General features: G+C 46.2%; 1 protein-coding gene across 1 annotated transcript in view; it reads right to left on the bottom strand.

The window, feature by feature from the left end:
* Positions 1–24,858, bottom strand: part of SH3BP4 (SH3 domain binding protein 4) — a 138,091-nt gene extending 113,233 nt beyond the window's left edge. Inside the window, exon 1 of the mRNA XM_043999433.1 lies at positions 24,602–24,858. The gene's annotated coding sequence lies outside the window, so the exon portion shown is untranslated. The remainder of the gene's footprint in view (positions 1–24,601) is intronic.
* Positions 24,859–24,907: the final 49 nt, after the last annotated feature.

Below are 24,907 nucleotides of genomic sequence, written 5' to 3' on the forward strand. Positions count from 1 at the left end.
GGGAAAACTGAGGCAAGCAGAGGATCAGAGTCCCATAGCAAGGGTGTGAGGCAGGACTCAAACTCAGGTCACCCAGAATACAGGTCCAACACACTGTCCATTGTGCCACCTAGCTGCTTCACAAGAAATATTGACATACAACAGTCTGAAATGTACTAAAGGCAAAGCCTGGTCTAGAAAAAAAATTCCCTAAGAAACATAAAGAAAAAAATCCTTTAATCGGGGTTCTGAAGAAGTTGATTCTGCACTTAGGCTCAAATAATTAATTTAGAAAATTTTTAAATTTACTTTAAAATAGTTACTGGGGGTGGGCAGAAGGTGAAGACTTGGTTTGGGTAAGAGTTCATCTTCAGGTGTGGGGGGAGATTCGGTTTTCGTTGGCCAAAAGCAGGCATACAATCCCCTAAAAGTGTGCACATGACACCAAGCTGTCCTAAGTGTCTGGATGAGCAAATGAGTCTGCCTTTCCCCTCCTACCCCCCACACCAACATAGGCCATCCTCAACAAGTTTGATCGCTGCTCCACAGGTCAGACATGGAGAATAGGTTATCCACTTCTGGACTCCACTCTAAGAGGACTATGGAGGACTGAGAAACAGCCTAGAGCGGTGGAATCAAACTCAAATTGGCCAAGGGGATAGGGTCGGCCTGACAAAGGAGAGGGGATGTCAAAACATAACTACTATGTTAAGTGTTCTACAAACCATTCATAAAGACAAAAGATTGAAAAATTCATAGAGGTTTAATCTAAAAGGAAAAGGAGGAAGTGAAGCTACAACAGCCCTTTTGAAGAATTGTAAGGAAAGATGCTTTTGGTCCATTGGTGAACAGTGAGACAGATTCCAACTCGGCCATAAGACTACAGTAGCCAGAGCCAGCACTGGGGTTAGGAATGTAGAAGTAAAGACTTCTCCTTTAAAAGCTTATGTTCCGGGGGCAGCTAGGTGGCGCAGTGGATAAAGCACCGGCCTTGGATTCAGGAGGACCTGAGTTCAAATCCGGCATCAGACACTTGACACTTACTAGCTGTGTGACCCTGGGCAAGTCACTTAACCCTCATTGCCCCACCAAAAACAAACAAAAGCTTATGTTCCAGTGGGGAAATGACAAAGGGCAAAGTCAGCTTGATGGGGAAGCACTCTGATGCAAAAAGGATACTGGGATGTTGGGTGGGGCTAAAGGTGAGTGGATTGATGCCACCAATCCAGGAACAATGGCAGAGTCGATATGATCAGAACTCATCTTCTACAGTTATAGGAGAGGGGAGAGTGTGGAATGAAGGGTACTTCTGCTATGGCAAGGCAGTGGGGCAAGGAGACAGCCAGGCAAGTAAAGGATGGCAGCTCAGACTCATGGAATAGTGGTCTGCACAGTGGACTCCATAAAGTGGTTGTTGAGGAAGGAACAGCTAGAATAGAGAGAGCACAGTGTTTGGATGGTGGACCTCTCCTGCCAGGGAGACTGTAGCAGGAAATCCTGCACTAGGTGTGAGGTCATGAGCAGCCACTAAGGACCATGATCACTTGGAGACTGATTCAAAGGAAGAACTGCTAAAGTCAGGCAGGAACTTTGGGAAGATGTGAACACTCTTCTTGCCTATACATTGTAACGATTGGAATGACAGCACCTGCTGGATACTTACTGTAGAAGAATTCTGCCCATGAAGTGAAGGTCTTTGAGGGCAAGACCAGGAGTCTTTTCTTTGGGAGGAAGTGACGCGGACTAGTGGGAGGAGGAAGGAAGAGACTGGCGCTGACTCTGGGGCTCTTTCCTGGGGACGCTGGCGGAGAAGGGAGCTAAAAATGTGCTCTCCCTTTAATAGATAGAAATCTAGGCCTTTCTCTCTCTCTTTACCAAATTCTTATTCTCCTTAATAAATGCTTAAAAGTCTAACTCTTGCTAAAGCTTATAATTTATTGGCGACCACTCATTAGATATTTTAGACAGTTTAGCTAGAATTTTAGCCCTTAACAGATGGCTGACCACGAAGAGGAAAGCTAAACCTCAGTCTTCTGATCTTCTGGTTGGGTAAGAAATTTCCCCTCCCTCTCCCTTTAACTGCTAAGTACTGGTGTACTGGCTGTGTTTTCCTTTAAATTTTTTCGAATGGACCTTTTAAACTCCCTAATTATCCTATTTTTGATTTTAGTCTGTTTAACCAGACAAATGGGAGATAAGATCATGTTAATGCTTTGTTTTTGTGGATTTTCTATTTTTCTTTTTATTTTTGTTAAAAGAGCCAGCAACTTACTCACACAAGGAAATATCACTCCCTCTCCCAACCATGCTTTTTCAGAGAAACCTGAAGAGATTCCTGCAGCTTTTCCCAATTCTAACACTAATTGTTGCTCTAATTTTGCATGCCTGGAGGCAATGACCCACCCTCTAGAAGCTTTTAATCCCCTAGCACCTGGAGGCAAAGTGGGGGAAGAGGAATCCAGGCCTGAGTTCAAAATCAAGTCTGATTCAAATTGCTCTGGTCCCTCCCCTCCTCTCCAGACCCCACCCTCTACTCCTCCTATGGCCAAGCCCATAGCTTCCCCTGCCTGGGAAGTCCAGAGATCTGATGCACATGCTCAACTTTTTCTACCTGCATTTGCAGCTTCAGGCTCAGCCCTTCCCTGGCCTGGCTGTGCTTTTGAGACAACCTTAGAAAACCCTTTAAATTCCAGATATACTCGTTTTGTTCATAATTTTGCTAACCTGCTTTTGTCTTTAATTAGTAATCTTATAAAGCATTTGTATGGTGAAAAGACTGACAGACAATATAGAGGGGTTAAAGAAGAAAAACTTAAGCTGAATAAGAATGACAATCAACATAGTTCAAGACTCTGCTTCTTTTGCCATGGAAGGGTATATATTTTACAGAAATGTAGAAGTAAGCAGCAAGGTATTGATATGAGTATTGGGGATTTTAGATATCGGAATCAAGAGTGTTCTGAATTCACTCAGATTATTAATGTCAGTTCAGAGGTTACATAGGATTTCTATGCTATTACATATACATTTTGGAATTAATGGTATAGGTTTATTTTCATAGAGATTTTAATGCTTTTGAGATTGTGTCTTATACTTAGTTTCTAAAACAAGGAGAATATTTGTAAAAGCTTTTTATAGTCATGCAATCAAGTTTATATTTTGTAATACTCTTATTAATATTAAGTTCATATTCATTTAGACTTCCTTAGTTTGAATTTCATTGTCTTTTATTGTTCCATGTGTATTTTCTTCTATTCGTTTATCTATCTAATTTTGAAAAATTGCAAGATGGTTTTGATTTCATAATACAATGTTAATTCTAGGAGTATTGTGCTCCCATAATCTGAGTTGTTTGTTTTTGTTATTTTTTTTCCTCAACTGATTATTTGATCAAACTCTTTAAAGCATTTCCCTGGCAAATTGGTTGCCATGGCAAGTGTAAATTGATTCTAGAAGTATTATTTTTGATAAGCATATTCCAAAAAAAAAAAAAAAAAGAGGGGAACATTTGTAAAAGTTTTCTTTTTTTAAAAAAAGTTTTCTTTGAGATTCTGTTGTGCTTTAACTTATATTTAAATATGTTCTGATTTTTCACAAAAGTAATTGTATACTAAGTACAAAAAAGGGGTATTATTTGAAATTGTTGCATAATTATATATTATATTTTGAGTCAAGATGTATTCACATTTTTTGCAATCATTTATTATCCTCAATTTTAAATCCATATGAGACTTGGATTATGGGAACTTATCATTTAAGACATTAATTGCCTTTATTCTGAGTTATCAGATGCCAGTTGGCCAAGATGCCATCCAATCACAAGAGGAATACATGCAAGAGCAGACACTGAACTGTCACATGAGGGGAGACATGCATGAAGTCAAGGTATGGCCGAGGGAACGGCTTTTGACAAATGTTGAGGTTGGATTCTCTTGGTTTAATATTTTATTCTCTTTTTCCCCACAATATTGTACAGATGGCTGGAAGTATTCATCCCACCCATCTCACTTCTACACCTGGCTTCTATGCTCCCTCCTATATGCCTGATGCCATGGACATCTCAATCCCATGCATCTGATTAAGTCTGACTCAGTTTCTTCCAATATGTTCGGTGGCATGGACATATATTCCATCCACCTATTTTAAGCCTGGCATACTGTATGGGCAGTACATATTGCTCAAGTGTGGGAATGCTCATATCCCATCATTTCTCTGTTCTTTTATGGTAACCCCCATAATTATCTCAGGTGTCATGATAAATAACAGTGTTGAATTTGGCCTTGACACCTGTTACCAATTATATTAGATTTTCTAATTTCTCATAATGGCATGAGGATAATTAGGCAGATGATGCAAAAAGTGATGAAACAAAGATAAAAATTATTTTTAAAAATTAATATCGCAGCAATTGTCTTCTCAAATACCCTCCATAAGGGGGGACTATAGTAATATTATAATTTTAAAGAATGGTTCAATTTTTGTTTTATTATATGTTTCATGTGTAACAACTAAGATTCTGAATTCCCTTAGACATGTTTTTGAAAACTTTCATTGTTTGATTTGATTATTGACAAAGCTATTTTAAAGTTGTGTTAAGCTCAATTTTGTAGGAAATTTCCTGGCTGATTACCAGCATCCACACATCAACCCCTGAAGAGACTTCCATTCCACGACTACACCTAGAGGACATCTGAGAAAAGACTTTCAGAGACTTTAAATGAACAGTTTTGATTTGTTGTTTTTGTTGTTTTTGTTGTTTTTTTCTCTTTCTGTTATAATATACACCATCTGTAACATGTATTCTCTGCAGAGGCCCTCCCTTTGCAAGACTAATGTCAAAGCGTCGGTTCATGAGGACAAAAAAAAAAATCGCCCCTCTGGACAAAACTTTCCTCTCTTCCTTTTCTATATTGTTGTTCACATATTATTAGTTAGCAATAGTTATTATATTGTTTTTACTGTTCCGTCAAGGAAACATTTTGTTTCTTGAGGAACAACAGGGGGGACTGTAACGATTGGAATAATGCCACCTGCTGGATACTTACTGTAGAAGAGTTCTGCCCATGAAGTGAAGGTCTTTGAGGGCAAGACCAGGAGTCTTTTCTTTGGGAGGAAGTGACGCGGACTAGTGGGAGGAGGAAGGAAGAGACTGGCGCTGACTCTGGGGCTCTTTCCTGGGGACGCTGGCGGAGAAGGGAGCTAAAAATGTGCTCTCCCTTTAATAGATAGAAATCTAGGCCTTTCTCTCTCTCTTTACCAAATTCTTATTTTCCTTAATAAATGCTTAAAAGTCTAACTCTTGCTAAAGCTTATAATTTATTGGCGACCACTCATTAGATATTTTAGACAGTTTAGCTAGAATTTTAGCCCTTAACAACATGACAGGAAAAAAAAAGGCAAAGCCTGGCATGACCTGGTGCCTATCCTCGGTGTTGGCAGAACATTCCAGAGTATTCAGCATGAGCACAGGTAGATCCCCTGGCCTGCAAACTCAGAGGGCATTCCAAGTGGGGACAGAAGGCCTCCAGGCTGACACCAGCAGTAATTCCAGTGAGAGAGAAAAGGGAGCTGTCCAAGGAAGTCAGTCTGGCCTCACTGCCCAGGGCACTCAGACTCCAGACTCAAACCAGGCAGGAGAACAAGAGTAGGTAACTCAGGAGAGTTAGGAAAAATATGCCTGGGTGCTCTCAGGATCAGCACAAGGAACAAGAAGGGGCTTTCTGTTAAACCTCAAAGGTGCAAAAGGGTGGAGACTTCTGGATGGGAGTGCTTTATGAGGCAGAGAGCTCATTATTGGGGGGCAGAATCAAGCATAAATGACAGGACCCCTTGTAGAGGCATTGTGGGAGGAATGGACGGGGTTGGTTAGCGGACACCAGTGGGCTTTCCCAACTCAGAATATGTGGGGCTTTAATGACTTCACATGAAATATAAGCACACATAGTACTTAATTCATTACCCTATGAATGAGTATCTCCATTTTGTCATTGTTATTGTTGTTGCTGTTGTTGCTTAGTCTTTTCAGTCATGTTCAACAATTTGAGGCCCCATTTGGGGTTTTCTCCACAGAGATGCTGGAGGGGTTTTCCATTTCCTTCTCCTGCTATTTTGACAGATGAGGAAACTGAGGTAAAGAAGGTACAGTGACTTGCCCAGGGTCACACAGCTAGTGTTTGAAGCCAGTATCCACAGTGCCACCTAACTTCCCTTCCTCTCCATTTCACAGATGAGGAAATCGAGGGTCAGAAAGAGTGGGGGACTTGCCTGCACCTGCACAGCTAGAATGTTGGAGAATCAGAACTTTCCTACTGATAGGAAAGATCCAAGTCCCCACTGGTGCTTCAAAAATCCAGAATCAATATGCAATAACTGTCCTCCAAGAAAAGCTCTTACACATGAGGATGCAGCAGAATACTCTGGAATTCATCAGCCCACAAGACACATTTTTAATAGAATTGTTGTATTAGAAGCCACAGGTAACAGATTACACTGATGTTCTGCCCTCCAGAAATTTTCAGTCTGTGGAGTTAGAATCCTAGTAACTTTTGGTGCATGAAATGGCTTTGGAGGGTGGGAGCTAAGGAGGAAAAAAAGCAATTGAGCTGAATAAATTTGAATGCATTAGTGTGTTATTCAATAGCTTATCCCACCAGTAGGACCAGCCCCAGGCAAACTGAAATCCAGCTCTTCACTTCTCCTCCTCCTTCCAAAGGAGCCCCAATGCCCCTCCCCTCAAGTGACCCACTTCCACCTGCTGCCCCCAGCCCTTGGAGGGCAAGGGAAGGGACATGACCAATCCCAACTGAAGCGTTGGTGACTAGAAGCATTAACCATCATGTTTAATAAGAGACCCTAGGGAGTGGATAACGATTAACCTGGAAAAATAATTCTGCTAGTCCCTTTTGCTGTAACAGGGCAGTAGAGTGAAGTCTTCTTGTCTATAATTTAGAACAACAAGCCAGCAAGCCAAGATTTCTGTTCCATTCCTGATGACTAATAGGAAGTGATGACTAACAGGCCCAGCTCACCATTTTACAGGAGTGTCTTGGGGCAGAGATAGACCAGGGGTCACTGTTTTTTGTTCTCGTGTTATCTGGAAACTACCTGATAGCTGCCAACCCCAACGTGGAATTTACTGGATTTGAGACCTAATGGGCTCGATGACCAAGCAAATCCACAGTAGTCATGCCCATTTATTCCAGAAGAGCAGCACAATAGATCTAATGACAGATGCTTGGGCTCAGAAGGGATGTCAGTAACCATCTAATCCCAATGGTATCTGATCGAGAATTCCTTCTCCAATATCCCGGAGAAGCAGTCATCCCACCTCTAATCCAATAACCTCCAATGAGGATGAATCCCTTACCATCCAAGCAGCCCAGCTCACTTGGGGATAACCTGAAAGTGTGAGGAAGTTCAGCATTCTGTGGGGTGGCCTCATTCACTGTCCCTATATCCCCAGTGCCTGGCAGTGCCTGGCATGAGTAGACACTTAGTAAATGTGCATGTAGCATGACCACAGGCTGGAAAGAAGGCCTTCTGGAAATGGTGACATCAGACTCCAGGTCAAGAACCTTTACTCTAGAAATCCCATTTTCCTTTGGACAGTTCTCATCTTCAGGAAGTTTCTCCTTCCATCCAGTCTAAAAATTGGCAAAGAAGCAGGACCCAAGATAACAGAGTTTGACTGAGCACCAACCTCTTGACTTGTTAAATGGGACAATCTCTGGTGCCCCCCTCAGAGGGCCATGAGAACCAAATCAGAAAAGAGCAGAGTTTCTCATGGACCTGTCAGCTCATTTTCTAAGGGCTCTTGGGAAGCAGCTCTTAATGGACCGAGGTGCCCTAAAAGACACAGTAAGATACCCAACAAAATTATCCAAAGTTGCCCAGGGAGTCAGTCTCTGAGAATGGCTAATCAGATGAACAGACCTTGCCCATTGCTAAGAAGCAAGATAATGGCTGAAGTCTTGGGAAGGCTTTGACACGTCTTAAAGGACCCCTGTGGAAACCCTCAGGCATGTTTCTACAATGGTGAGCTGAAATGGAAGAGGTCTTTTCTCCTCCACCAGAAAGTCTCAGCTTCCAGAGAACCCCATCCCCACCCCCTGAAAAAGAAGCCATCCGCAAACTATAAGAGTTGGTTTGGAAATCCAGTGGGATTTATGGTCTACATTGATGTTCCCGGTCAGGAGTCAGGTTTTGGTTTTGAAGAGTCTAGATCTTTGTATACACCACAGAAGGTGTAGGAATTCCCATGAAGAAAATGCCCTCTATCAATTCAGACTGGCACCTGTTCTGCAACTTAGTCAGAAAATTGTTTGGGACACTGAAAGGTTAAGTAACTGACCCTAATCCACATAGCCTATAGGTGTCAGAGATAGGACTTGAACCCAGATCTTCGTGACTGAGGCCAGCTCTCTAACCATGGTGCCATGACTGCCTCTTATTTGGCCATGAGCACCTGGAAACATCAACCTTGGGGAAGAATCAGCTCTAAGAACAAGTTAAGCCAGTAAGTATGTATTAAATGCCAACAATGTACTGAGTACCAGAGAACAGATAAATATGAGACATTCCTGCCTTCTGGAACTATGGGGAGGCAGGATCTAGGTGTGAATCCTGGCTCTGCCCTTATTAACTGGGTGACCTTGGCTGAGATTCTCCCCAGCTTGTTTTCCTCTCCCTGCCAAATGAGGGAGGTAGATTCAAAAGGCACTAAGGTCTTTTCCAACTTGGATCTATGTGTCTGCCATTGCTGAACCTGGGTTTGAACCCAACACTGCAGCTCCCTCTTAGGCCTCATCTTCCAGTCTGTGCCAATCTCCAACTCTTCTTGATGTGGTTTTCAGTGAGCCTGATATCGTCACTGGGCATGATGGATGACTCTGCAGCTCCCAGCTCCGTGAGATTTCCCTGGAATCAAGTTACCTTGATGTATAATGGACTGCTAACTTCAGGATGTCACTTATTAGGTCACCATAAAAATACTGGAAAAATAGGTGTGCTGTCAAACAAGAATTCCATACTTGGGAGAAAACAAACATTTTGTAAATGGTTTGAAGAAAACAGGATGGTAATTTTTACATAATTGCACATGTAAAGCCTCTATCTGATTGCTTACAGCCTATGGGAGGGCAAAAAGGATAGAATTTGAAACTCAAAAACTTTAAATAAAAATAGTTCATTTTTATAAATAAAAGAATAAAAAATGATTTTTTAAAGTATAAGAACTGAGCTTGATGTTCTCCTGACATCAAAGTTTATTTCTCAAAGACTCAAGTGTTGATTTAAAATATTTGCATAGGGGCAGGAGATGGAGCAGTGGATAGAGCACTGGCCTCAGACACTTAACACTTTACTAGTTGTGTGACCCTGGGCAAGTCACTTAACCCCAATTGCTGCACTAAAAAAAAAAATATATATATATATGCATAGAAATCACTACAGACAACAAAAACAAAACCCAAAAAAGAACCACTACAGAACAGGCAAGAAAAGATCATCTTTGGCTCGAAGAGGAGGAGCTCCTGGGCTTTCAAGCCTTCCCCAGGACACCAGTTCTAGGATTGGGGGGCACCATTTGTCCTTTCATTTATGAAGAATCGACCAAAGACCTCCCTTCCATTAGAAGGACCCTTCAGATCCCTTAGGGCTGCCATGTAAATTACAGGCAGGGCAGGGGCAGGGGGGCTGGCCCTGGGCTTTTATTGATACTGGAAACCCCCTCCCCCAGTGCAGTCTCAGAGTTGTCCAGGGCACTGAAGGATTAAGTGACTTGCCCAGGGTCACACAGCTGGAATGTGTCAGGGATCCAAGGGTTCTTCCCATAGGGCAGGTCTGCCCATGTGATCCCTACTCTTCAGTCAACTCCAAGGGCTCCCTAGCTCCTCCCAGATTAAAGCAAATCCTTTCCTTGGCTTTTCCAGCCCCCCATGAGCTAGCCTGTTCCTCCTTTTCCAGGAGAGGAGAAATAAAGTCACTGGTGAGCCTGGTCTCCTGGCTAGCGTTAAGCACAAGATGTGCCATATTCAGACTCCAGCCATTTTCACTGACTGCACCCCACACCTGGGACTCCTTCCTCTCCCGGCTTCCCTGCAGTCTCACTTTCTGCCGGAAGCTGTGCCCTGTCCCCTTTCATGAGCATTCCATCAGAGGGTACCCCACTTTGTACTGTCCGTGCCTGGTTGCTACACAGTGGTCGGCATGTTGCTTCCCATACTAAAATGGGAGTTCCCGGAGGCTAAGGATTCTCAGCCTTCCTTTCAAGCACTAAGCAAAGTACCCAGAACATAGTAGGTGTTTTAATGCTCTCAGGCCAGAGGGGGTGGGGCCAGCTTCCTAGCTGGCTTTTCTCTAGGACAGGAAGTCTCTTGGCTACTGGTATAGAAGGAAGTTAGAGCAAGCATTCAAATATTTGGAACGACAGGATCAGAGTCAGGACTGGCAGGTCCCTGGGCCTCTCGGACCCTGGCTCCTCCATTTTAGCCAGGGCAAAAAAGTTAATTGTTCAAGGTCACCCAGTACAGGGGCAGCCAGTGGTTGTGAACCCTGCCCCACCCACCTTCATACCTATCCCTTAGGGCTCCCCATCCCCCCATTCCTAATCAGAAAACTATTAAGGCTTTACTAAAAAGTGTAGAAGGCCAAACTTGAACCCAAGTCTTTCATCCATTTCTCAAACTGAAGTTTCTGAGAATTGGAACAATAACAGATCCCCAGCCACCCAGCCACCCAAGGTCCTGCAGCCAGTCCACGTCAGAGAAAGGAGCCTTGAACCCAGACCCCATGATGGCATCCACTCCAGATGAGGCTTACTTCTCCAGACTAAGGAGCCCCTATCGCTCTACTTTGCAGTTATCTTGTGCTTGTCCAAGTGTGAATGGGCCTCCTGAGCCCCAGTAGACTGTGAGCTCTCTCACTTGTATGTGTGCAGCACCAGCAGTGCCTCATCCAGTTGTTGGGTCGCACCAGAGCAGTCATTTCACTGCCAGTCTTAGATAAAACACGCTCACTTCCCAGGTTAGGATTTCCCCATTCAACACGAGAATAAGGGTGTTGTTTCCATAAGAAAAACTGCTCAGAGGCAGCTGCAGTATGTATCTGGGTTCCATGTGTTCCTCAGCCCCGGTCCCTGATGGGATTAGAGCAGGATAAATGCCATTTCACTACGTTTCCCTGCCCATTATTTTTTTTTAAATCCTCACCTAGTACTAGGGCTCTGGATGATGCAAGTCAACCCAAGGAGAAGGGATTTTATCCCAAAGGACATCATGGTAGATGGCTCATGACTGGCATTCAGCAATGAAAGGGGACGTCTCCCAATCAAATGGAGACTGGACAAAAGGGCCATAAGACAGGAGAGTAGTACGGCACCCCCAGACACGTCTCAGGGGGGAATCCATAAACGGGAGCAGTAAAGCCTAGTGGGGTATGTTTGGGTGGGCATCATGACTGGGACAGCACAAAGGGTTTGGTGTCGGAAAAATCACAAGGCCAGGACCACCACTTGCTACCTCTGTGACCTTCTACAAGTCATCTTAATCTCTCTGTAAAATGAGGGCACTAGCAGGTAAGTGGTACAAGGGATAGAGTGCTGGACCTGGGAGTTAGAAAACCAGGAGCTGAAATCCTGCCTGGACACTCCCTGGCTGAGGGAAAGTCGCTTGACCTTGGTATGGGTCTGGGGTAATTCTCCTTGAGGAGCTAAACTAAAGGACTGACATACCTAGGAAGTAAGGGAAATCAGCCCATTAGGTGTGGCTGCTGCCTGAGCGGCCCCAGGGGACAGAGAAAGGTCAGGACCACCACCACTGCATAGTCAAGTGGTCAGTCTCCTCCTCTGTCCCCTCTAAAAGCTTCTGCTTTTCTTCTGTTAGATGACTCTAAGATAACTCCTCCCCTCCAGGAAAAGTCTTTGACTTCTCTTTTGGGCACTTTCTCTAAGCGCCCAAATAAAAGACTTTTATTCTAATTGGATTGTGTGGTTGAGGGTGTAATTCTTTTTTTTTCTTTTTTTTTAAGTGAGGCGATTGGGGTTAAGTGACTTGCCCAGGGTCACACAGCTAGTAAGTGTTAAGTGTCTGAGGCTGGATTTGAACTCAGGTACTCCTGACTCCAGGGCCGGTGCTCTATCCACTGCACCATCTAGCTGCCCCCGAGGGTGTAATTCTTTAAAGAAGAATACCTAAGGACCCCCACCAGCACCTATTTCACTCAACAACCTCTTGCAGACTCAGTTTCCCCATCTGATAATGTAAATAACAAGTGCACCCACCTCACAAGGCTGTTGCGAGACTTGAGTGAGATAACATGCACACAGAATTTTGAAAACCTTAGTCTACAAAATGTTAGCTAAACTCCAGGGTCCCCTCCACTTCTAAATATGTGATGCTAAGTGTGACACTGGTGTCCACCAGACAGCAGGAGACCCCAGAAGGTAGCCTCCAAAATCCCCTAGAGGATTTATTTACGGGAGGAGGTGGACAAGAATCGCACAGGACGGCAAGACATAGAACCATCAAATCTGCATTGGAGAGACAAGGATCCAGTCAATGAAGGCACACGGTGGTCAAAGGGCCAAACACCCTGAAAGGATCCCCCACTTTGTTGGTGGTGGTTAGTTGTTCAGTCCAGTCCATCTCTTTGTGACTCCCGGGCCAAGCCAATACTGCCTATGGGGCTTTCTGCCATTTTCTTCTCCATACCATTTTACAGATGAGGAAACTGAGGCAAGCATTATTAAGTGACTTGCCCAGGGTCACACTACTAGGAAGTGTATGGAGCCAGATTTGCATTCAGGAAGTTGAGTCTTCCTGACTTCAGGATGGGCACAGTATCCACTGCACCGCCCAGCTGACTCCTTTTCTGCTTTCCCTCCCTTTGTTCTCTCCACGAAAAGGAACAAAAACAAACAAACAAAGGAGATTCAACAGTCATTCCACAAAACCGTTAATGGGGAATCTGTTTGGTTTTGTCCAGTGCACAAATAGGCAGAACAACTAAAACTGACAGATACGAGTCCTGCTCTCATCTTATTCATTTGACTGGATCGGACCTGACTCCAGAAAACAACCAGACCCTCTGCCCGGCAGGTTTTAGCAAAAATCCCAGGCCCACCGCTCCCTGCTCTTTTCTTTGGTTGTCCAAGGTCACCGTTCCAATCTAACCCAAAGAGCATTTCTCAGGTACCTACTATGCGCCAAGCACCAGGCTACAGCTGGAGATATAAAGACCAAAAAAACGACAGCCAATCCCTGCCCTAGAGGAGCTTACGTTCCATAAAGCCACCCAGTACTGGAAAGGAGCTCAGATATTATCGACTTCCTCATCTTGCAGAAAGGGAAACCGAGGCTCCAAGCATTGCTCACCCAAAGTCACCTAGATATTAAGTTGTTACCTTAGGGTTTGTGGTTGTTTGCTTTACCAGGGATTTGTTTATGAGCCTATCAGGGGTAGGAGAGGCAATGTAGCCTAGTGAACAGGGTGTGGGACTTAAAAGCCCGGGTTCAAATCGGGCCTCTTGGCATCCTGCCTAGATGACCAGAGGCCCGGAGGCCATTTGGACCCCAAGGATAAAGTTCAGCAGTTGGAGATGTGTGCCTTGAAGCTGTATCCCTACAAAAGTAAAGACTGCACGATTCTCTCATTCTCTCTGCATCTATCTTTTGTAGATTATTCGATTTAAACTCTAAGAGAATAGAAACAACTCCAGATTGTCCAAAGCACAAAAATACCTCTCCCTTCCACATGGCAGGGATTAGGGGCACAGTGCCCCCACAATCTGGAAAATCCATCCAATATTTTTGGCCCTCCCTTAGTACCAGAAAAGTCTGGGTTTTCTTTCTTTTTTCTTTTTCTTTTATGGGATGTTTCCAATACCATATTGTCAAATATGGGTTAAGTACTCAGTTATAGGCTATATGTAGGTCAACGGTAAATAAAAATACTGTATGAAAGAAAAATTTTTTAAAATACAAAATACTACAGTAATTTCTTATGCCAACCCGTGATATATTGAAATCGAGATAGGGAAGGGATAACTGTCGTGTTTTGGGAGGAGGTGGTACCAAGAGATGACAGGCTCACACACACTTACTAAAACTGTGAATTGGTCCAACCAGTCGACAAAGCAATTTGGGATTATTTGATGATGACAATACCTAGCTTTGCTATAGAGCTTTATGGTTTGCAACATACTTTACAAATATGGTCTCATTAGATTCTCACAACAACCCTGGAAAACAGTTGCTATTATCGACCTCATTTGACAAATGAGGAAACTGTGGCTGCCAGGGCTTCAGTGTCTTGCCTGGGGTCACACAGCTCACCCCTAGCCTGACTCCAGGCTCCTGGCACTGGGACATCATCTAGCTGCAAGTTCAAAGGCAGTTTGATTTACATAGAGGATAAAGAGCATTGGAGCCACGGGGTTCCTCCTCCCTCTGACACTTTGATTATTGGGCAAGTCTGTTAACTTCCCACTGCCTCCAAGGCACTCCTTAAAGGGGTGAACTGGAGATCTACACCATTGAAGAGATTTTCCATACCAGAAGTTCCTTACACTAATGAAATCAGTGTGTCCAGCCTAGAATCAGAAAGACTCATCTTCCTGAGATCAAATACGGCCTCAGACATTTATTTGGTTAATGGTGTTTGCCTCAATTTCCTCATTTGTCAAATGAGCTGAAGAAGGAATGACAAAACACTCCAGTATCTTTGCCAACAAAACTCCAAACAGGATCACAAGAGAAATGACTGAACAACAGATTGGAAAAGTCACTACGTGTACATAGACATGATTAACCTGTATTTCCACTGAATACATTTTAAAAAAATCTGAACAGACAAAACAAAGCTCAAAGCTAACTGTACTTACTCTTTGACCTACTAATGGGCATGGAACCACCAAGGAAGTCAAAGAGGGAAGGAAAGCTGCCACATCAGCAAAAACTATAGCAATGCTGCTGACCAGACACCGTTGATGTCCATCCACAGGGGACCAGCTGAACACGTAGAGGTATATGAGTGACTATTGCTGCACCCCAAGACATGAGGAGAAATTTGGGAAGACCCATATATACTGATGCAAGACAAGCAGGCAGAACCTGGGAATGATTTGAATGAAAATGATGACCCCATGATAAAGGAAAGACTTTCTTCTACACGTAGGACCTGAGACCTCTGCTCAGTGTAAGTCATGCCTTCTGTGAGCTGATGGAGAAAACATGGAACACCTCTTGTTAAAGAGGAGGTGGGACTTCTGGGGCGGAGCCAAGATGGCAGAGGAAAGGCAGTGAGCTCTCAAACTCATGACAGGATCGCTCCAAAAAACATCCAAATAACGCCATAGGAAAATGCCTGGAGCAGCAAAACTCACAGAAGAAAGTGCTGAAATCATCTTCTAACCAAGAACAGCTTGGAAGGTCAGAAGGAGGGAGCTGCTGTGCTAATACAGGAGTCGAGCCCAACCCCACAGTCACCCTGACACAGATCCAGTCCCAGGAAGGCCTCACCAGAGAAGGAGACCCCCAGAACCTCTGCATCAGCTGAAGCACCAGTGTCGTCTGGAACTAAGCTCACAGTCTGGTGAGTGGGCTGAGCCCTGGTCAAGGGGGAGACTACAGGGGTCTATGTGCTGGTGCTGAGGCAGAACTTGGATTTTTCACCCCTGCTGAGAACCAGGAGGTAGGCTCAAGTAGCAGTGGCCCAGGTGGGGGAGGGGCACAGTCTTATCAGAGCTAACAACCACAATACACAAAGCTGGTTGATTAGCAAGTTGGTCTGGGGTCATCTACAGACCAGGAACAGGCCAGGTGAGTGAAGAACCTGATCTTCCTTAAATCATACACCTGGGACTTCTGAAGCTTAGGATACTGCCGCCTGGAAACAGTGCCCCACTTTAAGGAGCTAAAAGTCAAGTAAAAGAAAGGCAAGATGAGCCGACAGAGAAAGGTGAGGACCATAGAAAGTTTCCTCAGTAACAAGGAAGACCAAGAGGCACCCTCAGAGGAAGATGTCAACATCAGGGCCCCTATATCTAAAGCTTCCAAGAAAAATATGAAGTGGTCTTAGGCCATAGAGGCACTCAAAAAGAGAAAATATTGCAAGCTGCCAAAAAGAAAGAATTCAAGTACTGTGGAGCCCCAGTCAGGACAGCACAATATCTAGCAGCTTCTACATTAAAGGACCGGAGGGCATGGAATATGATATTCCAGAGGGCAAAGGAACTGGGATTACAACCAAGAATCACCTACCCAGCAAAACTCATAATCTTTCAGAGGAAAAAAATGGGACTTTAATGAAAAGGAGGACTTTCAGGTATTCCTGATGAAAAGACCTGAACTGAATAGCAAATTTGACTTTCAAATACAAGTTCTCTAGAACTATAAAAAATTGGAGTTGGGGCACATACCTGGGATCATACAGTGAGTGACTGTCTTGTGTCTGAGGCTGGGTTTTTCCTGGGATCCCCCTGGGTCCAGGGGTGATGCTTTGTCCACTGTCACCTAGCTGCCCCATGATGACATCTTTAGGGTTAAATTGAGGGGTGAGGGAAATGGACTGGGGGAGGGGGAAGGGCAGAAGTGAAATCCTACAAGAAAGAAACAGGAAAAGACTTATGTAGTGGGGGAAGAGATTGGAGAGGAGCAGGGCAGTAAATGAATTCTACACTCATCAGAAAAGGCTCAAAGACCTTAAACTCTTCAGAGCTGCCTCAAGGAGGGACTAACACACACACACACACACACAAATGGGTTGAGTAATCTATTTAATCTGGGCAGTAAATGCAAAGCCCAACACTCATCAGAATTGGCTCAAAGAACTTAATCTCATTAGAATTGGCTCAAGGAGAGAATAATGTACATACTCAATTGGGTGGAGTAATCTCTCTAACCCCGCAGGAAAATAGGATGAAAAGGAGATAAAGAGAGAGTGGCAAAAGAAGGAAGGGCAGACTGGGGGAGGGGACAGACAGAAGCAAATCACTTTTGAAGAGGGATAGGATGAAAGAAGATGGATAATAGAATAAATATCATGGGGAAGGGAATAGGATGGAAGGGAAACAGTTAACAATAGTAATCATGGGCCTTTTTCCCAAAAAGATCATGGAAAAAGGAAAAGGACACACACGTACAAAAATATTTATAGTTGCTCTTTATGTGGTGGCAAGGAATTGGAAGTTATGGGGATGCCCATCCATTGGGAAATGGCTGGACAAGTTGTGGTATATGAATGTAATGGAATACTATTGTGCTGTAAGAAACGATGAGCAGGAGGAGTGCAGAGAAACCTGGAGGGTCTTTCGTGGGCTGATGATGAGTGACATGAGCAGAACCAGAAGAATATTGTACACAGTATCATCAACATTGTATGTTGATCTACTGTGATGGACTAGATTCTTCTCACCAATGCAATGGTACAGAAGAGTTCCAGGGAACTCATGATGGAAGAGGATCTCCAAATCCAGGAAAAAGAAAAACTAACTGTGGAGTATAGATGCTGATTGAACCATACTATTTCTTTTGTTTTGGGTGCTGTTGTTTTTATATTTTGAGGCTTTTCCTTATTGCTCTGATTTTTCTCTTATAACATGACTAATGCAGAAATGTTTAATATTATATATATAAAACCTATATCAGACTACATGCTGTCTAGGGGAGGGGGGGGGAGGGAGAAAAATCTGAAATTGGAAAGCTTGTATAAGCAAAAGTTGAGAACTATCTTTACATATAACTGGAAAAAAATTAAATACTTTATTTTAAAAAACAATAGTAATCATGGAAAAGGGGGGAAAATTGTACAAAAAATATTTATAGCAACTCTTTGTAGAGGCTAAGAATTGAAAATCAAGGGAATGTCCACCAATTGAGGAATGATGGAAGAAGCTGTGATTGTGGTGGAATGGTCTTGTGCTATAGGAAATGACAAATAGGATGATCCCAGAAAAACCTGGAAAGACTAATGAACATCAATGTATAGTGAAGTGAGCAGAGCTGGGAGGACATCGTGCATAGTGACAGCAGGATTGTTCAATGAGCAATTGTGAATGACTTAACTACTCTCAGCAATGCAATGATTCAAGACCATCCCAAGGAACTAATGAGGAAGCTTACTATCCACCCCCATAGAAAGAACAGATAAAGACACTTGTGGATTGTACATATATAACCTGGTTGCGATCTTGTGGAGGGGGGAGGAAAGGGATCGAGGGAGAAAAATTTGAATTATGAAAATGAATGTTGAAAACTACCCTTACATGTAACTGGAAAAAAAATATTTGTTGCTAAAAAAAAAAGGAGGTGGGCAACTAGACTGACATTTTCAGAGGTGCCCCAGGTGGAGCTTGACTTGACTGCCTTCATGGTACAAAATGGTGTTTGGGGTGGGAACATCCTGAGGTGATGATGATGGGGAGGGAGAAAGAAGAATAAAAGAAGATATACTAAGGAAAAATAGTTCCTGAACTACAAGAGGCTACCAAAATAAAACCCTAGAGGGATAAATCCAAAATAGACTATTTCACCGATTCATACTAGGGCATACATGTCTACCTAGGAAGTGAGTCTAGATGAAGGCTGACTTACAGAAGAGTTGTCCAAAATAGTAATTAGTGTTAGATTCTAGTACCCAGAAGCACAGAGCTAGCCAATAGAGATGCTCAGAGCCTCGCTCATCATTCTATTAATTTTAGTAAGGCAAAAGGGGACCTTATTTTCCCAGCCAACCTCGATATGATCCCAGAGTGGGAAGACACTTCCAAGGTCACTTACACAAACTTGTACCGGAGCAAGACACCATTCCATCCCATTCTTCACAGATGTGACTGTAGCCTCCAACATTTGCCTGCCCCCCTCCCTACCTCCCAGTGGTGAAGCTGTTATCCCCCAGGGAAAGCCCATTTCACTCTGGGATGTCTCTGTTAGGATGCTGTTCCCAACATCGCCTCTCAATTGACCATGGATCAGAATCCAAGAGAAGGTAGTGGGACCCAGTGAGAGGCAAGAAGCAGCTTCGGCTAGAATCCACAGGCACGTGGGGCCTGAGGGGCCTCCTCTGGAACGGTCCCAGTAGGCTCCCAAACCATTACTGCATCATCCAAGCAATTCTCTTCACGCATAAAGACATTACCGGAATTCTTTGGCGCCACAGCCTACACGGATGCAAACCCTAATGAGTGGTAGCAGAGACCAAGGAAGCTTCTAATAAGGAAGTCACTTTGGGCCTTGGGGAATTGGATTCATTGTTCTCACAAACCTTTGAGGCCCTTTTCTAACAGGGCCAAGTAACAATTCAGTAAAGAGGGGGATGCTTAGGCTGTTCCGGACTCTCTAAGGCATTTCCCTGACCTGGGGCAGGGAAGAAGAGAATTAGACACTGGATTCCATTCTCCAACATCCAATTAGTCAAAGAATCTTTGGAATTGAAAGGGATCCTTACAGTAGGACCTAATAACCTTTCTGGTTGGCCAACCTTGGTAGAAGACCTCCCCTGAGAAGGAGTCAATGACCACCTCCAGAGTTAGCCCATTGCGCTTCTGGACAACTCTAATTCTTAGGAAGCATTTCCAGATGTCTAGACTAAATTCTGTGGGAAGCTAGCTGGGGCAGTGGTTAGAGTGCCGTGCCTGGAGTCAGGAAGACCAGAGTTCAAATCTGGCCTTGGACATGAAAGAAATGGCCAACCCCTCCAGTGTCCTTCCTGAGAAAGCCCCAAACGGGGTCACCAGAGTCAGACACAACTCAGCAACAACAGACTACATTAAAAATGTAGCAATACTTCCTCATTCTTCTGACATGGAAGGGATTTCCACTAGGTTTGACTCTACTGAGCTTTCCAGATAACCACAGCTTAACCATTCAAACCCCAAAAACTTTAAAACTTTTGGGATGTAACCTTTCTGGTCACAAGATCTCAAGAGGGAAAGTAAGAATTGCCCAAGGTAACAAAGGTGGAAGGCTCAGGGCCTAATGGGGAAGCTCTCACCTGGGCCCCAGGGGCAATCCTCAACCTTCTTGGGGCCACAGATTCTCTCCTATGAAAGTGAGTTTTGGGGACAAGGTGAAATCTGAGAGCCCTTGATTTGAAAAGATAATGGCGCCATCTATCATCTGAGGAACGTTTAGGGAAGCAGGAAAAGCTTCCCCTGGGAGACAGGCCCTGAGTGGAGCTGTAAAAGAGGGGAGTGATGTGGAGAGGCACAAGAAGCTGAACCGAAAGAGATGTAATGTCACTTTTTTTTTTTTGAGGGTCAATGAGGGTTAAGTGACTTGCCCAGGGTCACACAGCTAGTGTCAAGCGTCTAAGGCTGGATTTGAACTCCTGAATCCAGGGCTGGTGCTTTATCCACTGCGCCACCTAGCTGCCCCGGAATGCCACTTCTAACACTTAGTAGCTTGCTGTGGGCAAGTCAGGTCACTCGATCCCTGCCAGGAAAAGCAAGAAAGGGTTGGGCCTTGATGCCTCTCTAAGAGACCTTCCCGCTCCAAATCTATGATCCAACATATGGAAAGAACACTGTCTCTGAAATCAAAGGACCTGGGTTCAGATCCTGTCTCTGACATTTACTGAATTCCTCATGCTGAACCTCAGTTTCCTCCTCTGTAAGATGAAGGGGCTGGATTAGGTAGCCTCAGAGCTGGTCTCCAGCTCTCTCTCTGATCCTGTGCATCCATTCCAAGACCGGGAAAGCCTAAGAGAAGGTCCTAGCAACTTCAGGCCCATCCACCACACTAAGTCCAGGCCATCTTTCCGAGGCCAGAAAACTGGTCTGCAGTGGAGGCTGAAAGAAAGCAGCATCCCAGCGGCCCCTTAGTGGCCCGGTAACAGGACTGACTGACTGACCAACCAACAGAGGAGTCCTCTCCAGGAACCCCCCCCACACACACACACACACACATACACACACCCTGAAAGCGGAGAGATTAGGGCATTTACACACAATAGCAGCTTGTCTGCACAGACACCAGCTCAGCCAGACCAGGGGAACCTCGGGGCCTCAAATGGTAATTTATCTATTAGGTGCCACTTCCACCATTTCCAAGAGTCAGCCCTGCGGCCCAGTGCAGAGGCAGAAGTGACAGAGAGGCTGCTGAATGAGTGCCCTCTGGCCAGGGACGTCTTCCTTTGGGGGAGATGATGTTTTTTAAATGAATTTCCTCCCTTAGGAAAACAGAGGGCTTGGCTTTTCGGAGAGCAAGCTTTGGAATTCTGGACACCAGCTTTGAATTCGGGTTTGTCACCTACCACCTTGTGAGCCTGGACCAAGCTCTCTGGGCCTCAGTTTCCTCAGTTGTAAAATGAAGGGGTAGGTTAGGTGACCTAGAAGTTCCCTTCCAGATCTAAAGCACTTATTAAACACCTACTGGGTGCCAGGCAGTTACTGATTAATTGACTGACAAATTGAGAAATGCTGTGACAAAGAACGAAGCCTCCCTCGACTAGTCGGCCCACATCCTCCAGCGCCTTTAAAGGGCCAGTCAATGATTTTAACAGGATTTCCCAGAGATTTGAGCAATCACCCCGTATGCACTGTCACAGACTAGCCACTAGCATGGACTCTCCGAAAACTGGAAATAGCCGCAAAAGGAAGACACACACACAGATAAAAACACACACAGATACACACACAGAGAGACACACACACAGACAAAAACACACAGAGACACACACACACAGACAAAAACACAGACAGATACACACAGAGAGACACACACACACAAGCAAGCAAACACGCAGAGACACACACAGAGAGACACACACAGACAGATACACACAGAGACACACACACACACAAGCAAACAAACATGCACAGAGACACACACAGACACCGGGCAGAAGGTCCCAGGACTTAGGAACCTAAGGCCACCTCAGGCTAGGGGTAGCTTCCCTGAGGCGGCCCCCAGCCCGGGCCCCCATCAGGCCTCACAGATCTCCATTGTTCATTTCGTAAACAAGTCAGCCATAAAGCAAACCCATAGGAAGCCAGGTTTTATCAGTCTGCGAGCCAATCTCTAGCTGAGGACTAATTGTTCTCACATTCCTCCCATCAGGAGGCTTAGGGGCCGACACTCAAGGGCAGTTTCAGTGTTTACAATATTCGGACAGCTTCTCTACCCCTCCCCCTACCCTATCCATATTTCTCCATGAGCGGCTGGTGCTGATAACCAGAGATTTGGCCGTCACCCTCTCCCCTCCCAGGGACCCTCATTTTCTGGAAAGCTTTGGCCTTGCCCCCAAATAATGGCCCTTTTAGCCTGCCCCGGCCCGGACCTCCGGTCTTTTTTCCTTCCGTGGAGTGAGCAGCAGGCACTGGTTATGTGTCTGCTGTCTATGCCAACCTCTGGTCCACAGTGTTGCATTTAAGCAGCAGCTTCCCTGGCTAATGCAGCTCCCGATGCTTTCCCAACCATTCATTAAGTTTTTACAGGAGCCTTGGGAAAAGCCTCCTGACCTCTGGGAGTGTAAAAGCAGGCCAGGCCCTCACTAGGAGGGCCCAGAGGGCTAGGTGAGTGCCAATGCAGGGTGCTCCTCTCTCCGAGGCTCAGGGGGTGGGAGGCTGCTCCCCCGCCCCTGCTATCATTTCTTCACTAAGAATTTGATTCAAAGATCAGAGCCAACCAAGGGGGCTTCTCGCATCCACTAGTTTGATGAGCCTGAGAAGTCACTTAAAAGCTCAGGGAGCCTCCGGTTTCTCCTCGGGAATGCCTTAATGCTTAGTTCCCGGGCACTTTAATCCTTTAGAGATGTCAACCGCCATCTGCATGGTCAGTTTAGGGGCCCAGCACAGCAACATATATGTGCCTGCTTCCCAGTACGGGTGTCCGGGATTAGCTGAGCCTTTCAGGAAAGCTGCAGTTTTATTTTGATCGTGACTGGAAGACACTTGTGGAAGGAGGGAAGGCGGGGGAAGAGAAGGATCGTGGCAGCCACAAGCCTAGACCACGAGGCCTCCCAGATGCCTCCCCAGTCTAACACTCTCAGATTCTCCTGGTACCACAAGGTTATAAATGAGAGCCTGTTTAAAAGCACACAGCCCAGTGTTTTCACTAGTAATTCTGTGCGAGTCACCTACTGTCACTTCTCCTCATCAGACCCTTTCTCTCTGGCTGCAAACAGCTCCCTAAAACATGGGTAACTCCCCGCTTCTGGGATGGAGATGCTAACCAGAGAAAAGGCTGGGAGCTTCGGCAGCGGGCGAACACAGGCCACCCACCTCCTCCTCCACCGAACAAGCGTTGGCCCTACTCTAGCTAAAGTTGAAAGCAATTGCGAAAAGCCAAGTCAAGGCGAGCGTCCCAAGCAAGCCGTGAGAAGTAGCTAAAAGCTTGAACTTTGCCAGGGCTCCAGCTCTGTGGCCGTTCGTTTTCTGTCCACGCGAGACCTGGCAAAGGGGCTGCAGGCGCTCTGGTCTGCCCTTCTGCTGGCTCAGCCTTAAGTACAGAAAAGCTATCTATCTCAGGTGGGCAGCCCCCCACCCGCGACGCCGACGCAGGGCAACACAGAAGCCTCGGAGAGTCGAGTGTGACCTGGGAAAGTTCCCAGAGAGCACTTCGGCGCCCAAGCCCTCTCCCCCGGCCCCAGCCAGAGGCTTCCCAACAACGAAAACGTAAACCAGGGTGGCCCTAAGGTAGGCGAGAAGGTGGGAGGTCCTGCTCCGGGGCTAAAGCTGAGTGCAGCGCCGCTCCCAGGGGCACCCAGGGACCTCCATTACCCGCAATTACAACCCAAGCAGCCAAGCAGCAATGCGCCGGGAGCAAAGCGGCAGGAAGCCAGGGCGATGACAAGGAGGTTCCCTGCGTGCCAGTGTGCGTGGGTGCTGCTATGCCCGGGTGCTTGGGTCACTGTCCCTCCCACACGAGAGCCCAGGCCAGAGGGTGTGTGTCTGTTAGTGCTAAGTGTTTGTGTGCCTGTGTGTAAGAGTGCTTGAATGTTACTGTTCGTGTGCGTGTCACAACAACCTTCACTCGGTGCCCGGGAAAATCCCCATGTCCAGTTCGGTGCCTGCTTCTCTTTCCTGGAGCTCACCGGAGCCGGGAATCCTGGCTGGACACCTCCTTCTGGGGACGACATGCCGCAGGCGCCACACTACCGCCACCCACCGAACTAGCACTCCAGCCGGCCGCCAAGGCTCCGGGGCTCGAACGGTGCCCACCTGAGAGCTGGAGAGCACCCTCCTCCGAGCGGCCAGCAGCGTCTACACGAGCAAAAAGTCGGGGCGCGATGGTAAACTAGGCTCCGCGCTGAGCGCTGGCAAACCGGCCCCACGGGGGAAGGCGCGTCAAGGAAACAGGGCGGGATCGGAGCAGGAGGAAAGTGTGGGGAGCCTCGGGAGGGAGAGATGAAAGCAGTGAGGAGTGGGGGGCAAAGAGAGGGAGAAAGTGAGTGTGTGTGTGTCTGTGTGTGTGTGCGTGTGCGCGCGCGCGTGTGCATGGGTACTGCTCGCGGCCAGGGACCGGAGGGTGCTAAGAAATGTCCAGGACTTCCCAGGAGCCGGCTTTGGGCATTTGCAGGCAGCAGCCGGTGATGGGGGGCCCCTAGGGAAAAAGGCAAGTGTCCCCAGCCGGCGGCAACCCCGGGGAAAACCGTGTCGGGTTCCCCCGAGCGCGGCGAGGGCGCCTACCTCGTTCCCATGGTGTCTGCTCCCCAGGGCGGCCGCTGGGGCTGCTGCTTCGGCCAAGGCGCCCGGACGATCGCCGTGAAAGCCACAGCAGCGAGCGAGGCTTTCTTCTGGGGGCGCGTCCCCAAGAGTGTCGGGCCGGGCGAGAAGGGTTCGAGGGGCGCTGCGAGCCAGCGAGTCCCGCTCCGGATCGGAGGGTGGCAGCCCGAACTGGGACGCCTGCTTGCCCTGTGTGGGTGCGCGCTCGCCTGTCTGGGTCCGTCTCTGCTCCGCCGCTGGTCTGGACCCGGCTGGGCTGGGCTGGGGAGG

The sequence above is a fragment of the Dromiciops gliroides genome, chromosome 4, assembly GCF_019393635.1.
Source record: "Dromiciops gliroides isolate mDroGli1 chromosome 4, mDroGli1.pri, whole genome shotgun sequence".
NCBI classification, from domain to species: domain Eukaryota; kingdom Metazoa; phylum Chordata; class Mammalia; order Microbiotheria; family Microbiotheriidae; genus Dromiciops; species Dromiciops gliroides.